Here is a 9,576-nt window from a genome sequence, read left to right on the forward strand (position 1 = left end):
AATATGTAGCATACAATGAAATCTCATAGGTTTTTCATACTTCAAAATTCAGTGCTGTGGGATCTTTAAATTTTGAGGAACACAGTGTGTTTTGTAGAAATACTACAAAATGGTATCATATTTAAGAGCTTAATTGGCTGAATCCCAGAAGATCTTTCTAAGGCCAGATATAAAATTACCTGAAATGCAAACTCATCTATGGAAAAGACCTGTCTGTGAAACAAGGTCAAATGTGACTGAGTGGTTCGTATGCACTATAAGAACATCATACACCAGGGATCATTTAATTACTATAGCCGCATTTTTGCTTTCTATTCTTTAAAGATACATTGCAAAGCTCAAGTTTAAGTGTATTGAGAGTCTGTCACTCAGAATTTGAATATAGAGCCAAATCTACAGATAATAAGCTTTTCCTGACTTACATTTTGAGTAGGAGGCATCTTTGAACATGATGGATTAACCTGTTGTTGTAGAGTTGGAAAAGCTAATTTAATTGTGAATATAATTCTACTAACTTATCGTTGAATTAAGAAATTGAAAACTTAACTACAGACTGTGAAGAAATAGAGACAGTGCTAAATTGTATGTGGGATTTGGCTTTTTCCTTAGAAACAGATGGTTTTATGTTTGGATCTATTTCTGTATGGTAGCAGTGAAGTGCTACATTGCTTATTACTTATAGCAATGGATCTGCATTTGTTTAGTGAGGTAAGATTTTTAAGATTTGGAATGTGTGTGACGAGAAATCTCTGTTACAGCTGCTGCCAAGTGCTGTTTTTGTGAAAGGACAATTTGCAGGAGCAATGTTAACTGATGTCGTTCCGTTGTCATCTGTCTCAGCTCCCGACTTAGTGTGCTGCAAACATTTAATGAGCAGAGGCCCTATGCCATACTTATGTACACTTGATTATTCCTTGCAATGTTTTTATGCAAAATCAGTCTGTCACTCACTTCTTACACACCACTGACAATTGCTCTGTATGGCAAATAAACATCCCCTGTAAGCTTGGTTTTTTACATTTTCAGAACCATAAGAAACTCAAAATTGAGAAAGTTAGATGCAATCCCTCAAAATTTAAAATTATCTTGTCAGAATTCTAAATTACTGAATTCTTAATAACAAACACCAGGGAGCTCTAAACTTTTACTTGACTATCTTCTATCTTTTAAGAAGAAACATGGAAGAAAGAGAGACCAACACTAGTAGCTCTGTCCCTGTTGGTGTTTTATTTTCAAGATCAACATTTACTGGATAAGATGGAGCCAATGTAGAATTTAGACGATTTCTGTAAAATCTCCTATATTAAGGAAATGTGTCCTCAGAGGTCTTTTTTCCCCTCATGGACTAATGAGAAAAACAGACTTGCCAAGGCTTGAGAGGAACATACTAGGGCTTACAGGAGTTGAGGCTGGTGAGAAGATTTTCCCTTTACAACATACAGAGGTCTGCAGAGAAAGGGAAATGCCTCCAGCCTTCTCACTTTGGCTGGGCCTCCAGCATTTCCAAGGGCTGTTAACAATTTCTGTAGCTCAGGATGTCGGTCAGTGAGTCTCTGCTCTGGATGTCACTTGCTGGAAGACACACTCTAGAATTTGCAGCCAGAGTAGAGCGAGTAGCTGGAAATTTTTCCAGTATTGCTGGAAAATATGAACGGATTCATCACACTTTTAGTTTACTTTAAACAGGCTGCCTCCTAAGTAGTGATTTGACAAGATAATTTGTTTTGGACGTAACTCCACACAAAGCTACTGTCTCAGGCTGCATGCAGATGTAATCTGACTTTTTCTAGTTTTAAATTGGTCCTATTAACACAATTGCAGATTTCTTTATTCTGCTTTTCAAAGTGAACTTTAACATATAATGTGAGCAATTATCTTCTTCTATGAATGTAGTTAGCTGTTGGTGTTGATTTAATCTGCTGATTGAAAGCCCACAGTATAAAATAGAGGTAATTACATCATTCTTGTCCACTTCTGTAAAACTGTGAAGAACTTAATACAGTTGCTACTGAAATCAGTTAAGAGACTGGTTATCTTCAGTCATGACTGAATGAAGCCCTAAATCATGGAACGTACTGATATTAATAATGCTGTCAGAGAGAAAGTTAGGTTTAAAGCTAGTAGAACTAAGACTGACATCTATTCTCTGTGGTAGACATCACTGAAATGTCTTATGCTCTGTGCGCTGATTCAGCACTTAGTTAGAATGAGCATCAAGGAAGAGACACTGTAGTCCGTGGTCTCCCCTTATCCACAAGCTGAGGTCCCTCTTATCAATCAAAATTCCTTCTGCACCATTTCTGTGACTTCCCTCTCTCAGAACTGGTTGCAGAGACCTTGGTCCCAGCTTTGAAATGCAAAGGAAAGGAGTTTTTATCCCAAATTTCTTTCTGGGACTCAGTTCCTAGACCCTGTTCTTTGCTGATAGGTATAGTCTGGTTTGCCAACAGACTTTAAACTCTGAAGGGTCTGGGCCCAGGGCTTTTTTTTTGCCCAGGTCAGTTTTTATCAGTCCTATTTGTGGAATTTGTCTGCTCATTCTCAAGTCTTTTAATGTAATGCAAATGACACAATAAAAAATAGGTAACTTTTAAAAATCAATGCTTAAATTTTTTATTCAAGCTTGAATTGGGAAATATTTTTTTTAAAACTAAAAGTAATTCTTTCCTTGTATATTGTTTATTTATTTAACTATACTGAACCTATCCTACTGTCACATGATCACGTCACAGAGAAAAAACAGCTTATTTTCTGCAGGGACAGTTGCAGTTTCATGTCTTGAAGCACAAGATTAATTAAGTATGGGATACAACAAATGGCTTTCATTAAATTACTCAGGCACTCATTAGATCTGACCCCAAAATTTGAATCTCTTGAATCAAGGAAATCCATATTTTGACTGCACACAGACTGAAGAGTTCCTTTCCATAGTCTTCCAAGCTGTCAATTCAGATGAGATCTTGCTATCGCACAGTAGATGGAGGAAAAGTTAAAGAACTGATTGCTTTAAATCTAGGCCAGCTATTGGGTGATCTTCACCTTTTCTGAAAGAAAAAAAAATCAGCTACAAGATGTAACTTTGGTTTTGTTATGGAACTTCATAATTGCTTTAAGATTACTGTTATTTATGCCTATTGATCTGAAATAATTAATAAACAAAAAACCTGTGAAGTTGTATGTGACAGATACTTCTTTCAAGTATATACATCCAAAGATCAAGCTGTAGATGATGAAAGAAAGAGATGTGGGAATAGCTTTGGGAGCTATGACAATTCAGAAATTAGATGAAATATAGTGGGCAGGAGTTTGGATGTAAAGTGGAAGCAGAGGTGGGAGGCTCAGACCAGGGCGACTGACAGCAAATGGCTGCATTTGCTTTTATGTACTAAGGAGAGATGAAAGTTAGAAGGAGAACACTGGTAGTGACCCAATGACAGCCTTACAAGAGTAAATGGAATGGTGTTAGAAATGTCTTCCTAACTTTTGTGCCAACACTTTTTTCCCCCACACATTAGAAGTTACTGGAAAAGGCAACAAAAGTTTTTTCTCTGTTTTTGGCAAGCTTTCATTAATTACCCCTCGGATTTTCCATGATGAGAATTCAAATGCTCACTTTTGTAGTCCCTGGATTTTGTCCATGTCCTCTGGGTTTTGCTTCCCTCCAGTTCTCTGCTCACTCTACTCAGTCCAACTGACATGTATTTCATCTTCTTCTCTACCTTTTACAGATTTTACTCACCTTTCTGGAGTTCCCTCAAGGACTAAATTTGCTGTGTTACCACCCTCTTCTTTATGTCCTTCCTCAGAAAATGTTTTCCTGGAAACCCTAACCCTGTTCCCTCAGAAAAGTTAATTCATGCCATTTTTCTTTATATTTACTCTTCCTCTTTTTGTGTAAATAAGGTTTTTAATTAACTAGGTTTAGATCTATGGAGAAAAAAAAATAAAAGCTCCAATATTTTGAATGACCTTGAGTATGTATGACTGTAATATCCCTATTTTACAGGAAGGATGCTATTTTGCACCTGAATAATGAATTAGAACTTTAAAAAACAGACCACAGAGAGGTATATACAAATACTAAGGAAAATAAATAATTGCAAGATCCACCATGTGGTTCTGTTTATACCAATCTGGCATGTTTTGAGAATTTTTAAGGTGAGATTCTTCACTCTTTCTCCTTGGAACTAAGCAGAATGCAGCAACTTGTAACTTCAGATTTCACCACACTGTAGCGTGCCCCAGAACAGAGGGTCATAACAGGGCCCCAACCACAGAATGATAGAGTGGCCTGGGTTTGCAGGGACCTTAGAGATTGTGTAGTCCGACCCCCTTGCCATGGGTAGGGACACCTTTCACTAGGCCAGCTTGCTCAGGCCTCCATCCAACCTGGCCTTGAACACTTCTAGGGATGGAATATTTCCAACTTCTGTGTTCCAGTGCCTCACCATCCTCACGGTAAAGAATTTCTTTGTAATATCCAATCCAAACCTCATCTCAGTTTAAAGCTATTATCACTTGTCCTATCTTTACAAACCCTTGTAAAAAGTTCCTCTCTAGCTTTCCAACAGGCCTCCTTAAGATGCTATAAGGTCTTCCTGGAGCCTTGTCTTTTCCATGCTGAGCAATGCCAATTCTCTCAGCCTTTCTTCATAGGAGAGGTGTTCTGTCCCTCTGATTATCCCTGTGGCCCTCCTCTGGACTTTCTCCACCAGGTCAGTGTCCTTCCTATCCTGGGGACAGCAGAGCTGGATGTGTAATCCAAAATGGAGAATATCGCATCAATTAGTCCTTATTTTTGGGTAATAGTCGTCTCTCAGGAAACTAGCGCAGGAGAAGGTAATTTTACTTTTAAATAGTAGGATCCTACTGCATTAAATAACTCTCCTGTGGATGTATTACTGAGATAACGGTAATTGCTACATTTTTAGGGAAAGCCAAATATTGAAATATTTTGTGCCTCTCATTTGACTGTATTGTCCTTGAAAGTGATCACTGAAGTGTGTTAAAAAAGCATTATTGTAGCACATACTGAAAAGTAAATACAAATGTTGGTTGTTTTGCAAAATTGTGCTATGGGATTGCAATAATAAGGAAGAGTTGAAGTCAATGCATGTTAAGAAAATGGAGTTTGTGGCATAAAATATGATTCTCATTATAGACCATTATTTTTCCTTGTGCCTTACTAATTTTGGTGTTCTGTCATTTGATGCTGTTAAAATCAGCAACTTTAGTAAATTATTTTTGTGCAAATGATATGTACCATGAATCTAGTTTCACCATTTATAAGGTGTTTTTGTTGTTTTTTTTTTTTTTTTTTTTAGCAGAACAAAAGTTACAGTTCTTTCTTAATTTATTTTGTAATTCCTGAGCAGTACTGGGAACCATAGAGTCAATCAGTGCAAATGATTCAAGCCATATATCTGAAAAGCAATGAGCTACTGAAGAAATAATTTTGAAGGGGAGAGCTTTTTATTAACCTTTCTAACACCATCCTGAAAAGTGCTAGGGATTCTCAGTTCTCATCAATTTCAAAGACAATTCAGTGTTCAGAATTTTCTTGCAGAACTGGGGGTACAGAGGTAAGGGTGAGATGATAATGTGCTGATAAGATCACAAACACTTGTGAAAGTCAATGCTATATGTAAAAAAGCTCTTTTTTTGCCGATTTTTAGTATTCCATGGATTGTGCAGTTACAAAAAATGGCATAAGATGGCAGTAAGAGCTTGCAAAATACGGTGGTTTGATGTGACATATTCCAGTAAATCAACCTACTGTCTTGCAGTAAGGATGATTGTATAACAGGTGATAAATTGGGATTTCTGAGCTCCTTTAGGGCATTGTTTTCTAGCCTTCTTTTTGCATTTTTCTTCTCCTCAGAGGAAAATCTTCAGTTTGTTTGGCATTTAAACTCTTTTATCTGAGCGTGGGAAAATGGGATAGTTTTTCACACTGCATTGCCATCTGTGTGGAAATATACTTGAAATTCACTGCTTATAATTTTTAAATCTGTGCTGTGGGAAAATCACTCCAAATTTAGCGTTATATTAAATATGGTGTCATGTGCTGATAGAAACAAAGTAGGGCGAAACAGCCACGTCAGTGACACACATGCAGCTTTACAGCCTTGCTAGTGAGACAATATGGGCAAGGGGCTGCTAAATTTATCCACTGCTGAACTCCAGCGAGGAGGACAGGCTGCTGTGGGGCCAGACTTGTGTTGGCAGCTGTAACAAACCCCAAGAGGGTGGAGCTGGAGAGTCCTGTGGGAAGTTCTGTTAGCTGCTCTCATGACATCAAAGCTCCAGGGTCTTCTCATAACTTACCAGTCCAGGGCTATGACCTGAAGACACAAAGCTGCCTTCTCTTGGCTAGAGAAATGACTTTTGAACACGTAAATAATTACTGCCTCTGATACCTATACAAAAAATAGAGAGCTTTATTTCTGGAGACTGATTCCTGTAAGATTTGTTCAGTTTAAAACTGCTAAGATAGAAAATGTATAGATTATTTACGAAATGTAGGAGTGTAATTTCTCAGTGCTAATGATTTCATTAGGTCTGTGTTGATATTTTCAGTAAAAGCTTTACATTAGTATATGTATAGTATATGTTCTGCAGCCTCAGTGTATACTTTAAGTTCCTTAGTCAAAAAGATTCATATTTTTTGAATCTTTTCCAGTGGTGATGATGATAGCATTTTTAGCTACTGCTTTTTGTTGTTAGATCTAAAAGTAGCTTATAAATGTACACACCTCTGACCAGAAAGGGCTTTATGTGATCAAAGTAAAATCAACATCAAGCAACAATGAACAATAAATGTCTTTTAGAGTGATTGGCAAGGTATTGCCTAAGCCCTGATTTAGTGGGGAAAGGTAGATGTGGAAGGGATCTTTATGTTTAAGTTCATTATGACTTCCCCTCAACAAAATTACTCTTTTTCAGCATCTGTTTTAATGTAATTGCTGGGGAATTATGTGGTTATGCATGATTTTTATCTGATAGCTAAGCCAGAGGTCAAGGCACAAAACTGACAGTTAGAAAGATGATGTGGATTTGTTGTGCTCCATGAAGGTCTCATAAGCCAGGAGATGGATTACAGGTATGAATATTTTCATCTTTCTTTGTAGTTCACATGTACCTGATTGCTTCCAGTGAGGATTTCAACATTTTAGGAAATAAAAAGCAAAACTCAGTTGATTTTCTTCAGCATTCTTTTTTAATAATGATGTTCCTGGGAAGGTCAAGTGGACATTCTGTTATATGTCTTTTCAGGACAGTGTTTGATCACATTTGGCGTAAGAGCTTCTCTGCACTGTAGAACTGAGTGGACCATTTAAAACCTATGTGTTCATTAAAAGAGAGCTAGTAGGAAAAAGGAAGTACAATTTGAGGTTTAAATCATCCATTTACTCCAAATTTGTGAGAAAGACAGAGTAGCTTTAGAAGGAATATAGTTCTTTCTTTCCTTTTGTTAATTTTTGTTTGGTGTTAAAATATTCCTTCATTATAGTAATAAAATAATAATAATGAAATTACAGTAATGGTACCTTTTACCCAATTAATTCTAATGAGAAAGTTATAAAGATCCCCCAGTTCTGATTCAATTGTGTAAAAAACATCAAAGTTTGGGCTACTGAAGTTCACATTTTTGTGTTTAACACACGTGGATTCACAGGAGCCATTTGCATTGGTAAACATACCTGAACTAAAAGCGTGAATTGTTTTCCTTCAATCTGCAATAAGAAATTATTTTAAATTGTGAAAAGGTTTTCTTCACAAAATTGCTGTTATTCTTAATATGGTAGATTTTTGAAAATTCAAGTGCAATGCTGCTTTTTATTTTTATTCTTACCCTTTTGAATCCACATAATTGGAAGCTCTCAGGTAGACTTCCATGGCTTTTTAGGATTTGTTTACCCAACTCTACCCATTTATGAAGATATTTTCATATTTCAGGTTTTTGTTCTGATAAAAACTGTCTTCCAGTGAGAATTCTGTTAATATATGGAAATCAGAAAATTATCTGTATGACAACTTTTTATCACATGTGAAGAGAGAATGGATGCTCTTGAGTCAAGATCTTTTTTTTTTTGCCATTTTTGTTATATTCAATACAGTACCATGATTAACAATTTCTGTCTGCTAATGACATGTTTTCAAGATTATTTTAGCCTCTGGCTTCTCCTCCCTGTAATTTTGAATGATACAAGGTATTTTGAAGCACAACACAAACTATTTATGATTTCAGTAAGAAATCCTTGCCATTGTTCTTAAATGGAAAATTTGAGCGTTTTCATACCTTGTCACTGAATGCAGCCTCCCTGCGATTGCTTTCTTGTGTAGTGCTATATGATACTGGAAATAGTTGGCTGTGGTGAACTGGTCCTGTTGTCAGGAGAGCGCAGATATTGCTAAATTAATCACATGATTTCACCTCAATGACAAGCATGAACACATTTTAACATTTTTATGTATTACCCAAATCTAATAACTTCTGATGAATTCCAGAATAGAAGGGATTCTAGAATTCAGGTTGAAAGTCCATTTTTTATCAGACTAGTGCAGAAAAACTGTTGCAATACAGGTTTCTGAAAGAGTCTTGCACATTTCTTTGGCCTTTCTACTGACCAGAAGTGAATGACAACCATATGGAGCAATTTTGATGCAGTTTATCAAGTTATGCATGACAGTACAGGATATGAAGTCAAAAACTACTAGACCTTCTCAACTGAAGTGGGATAAGCAATATATTGGCCCTGTCTTAAAGACAGGGAGAACTTTTCCTGCAGTGACTGGACTAAACCGTTTTGCTGTTCTGTCATAATCTTGATGATTGCCTTTGCCCTCATATTGATTTTCCCTTGAGGTCTGATCCAAAGATCATTCACAGAAAAGAGGATCTTCCAGTGGGCTTTGGTTCATGTCAGAGTGAGATCAGGTCAGGCATCACAAAGCTTAGCAAGAAGGGGAACCAGGTCACAAAGACCACAAAGTCAAAGAAAATCCACAAGTGACATTACAGAGTGGAGTAAAAAATGACACAAAGTCAAAATTCATCTTGACAAAGTCAGACATTGAAAAGTTACTTGTCATATTTTCTTCATAGCCATAGGATAAAAAAGAAATGAGCTAGTGATTCATCAAACCTGTCTTAGATATGTGCTTTAGGTTGAGATGAACTGCCTCCTGGAGGTTGCCTCTTTCTCTTCTTCAACTATAAAGGAGCCCAGGGGACTAGCTGACATTTAGGGAGCTGACTTTATCACCTAAAAGTTAGAAAATTCCTGTCAAATAGATCTATGGGAATATCTCTCTTTTGCTCTCTCTCCTTTACTTCCTCCTAGCCATTAAGACAGTATTACAGGTAGGTCTGCTGGCTTGAAAAGAACCTCTCTCTTGAAAAGAACCTGGCTCTCCTGAACCTCTGGTACGTCTGGAGACTATGCTTTCCTCTAGAAAAAACTCAGCTAGGAAACAGACATCTCATCATTTGACCTGAAGTAAGTTTTCCTTTCTCTGAAAATCAGGATTTTTCCAATTCCAGAGTAATAACTACAATTGAATAAGCTTCTT

The sequence above is a fragment of the Zosterops lateralis genome (genome assembly GCF_965231275.1).
Source record: "Zosterops lateralis genome assembly, chromosome: 3".
In the NCBI taxonomy this organism is placed as follows: Eukaryota; Metazoa; Chordata; class Aves; order Passeriformes; family Zosteropidae; genus Zosterops; species Zosterops lateralis.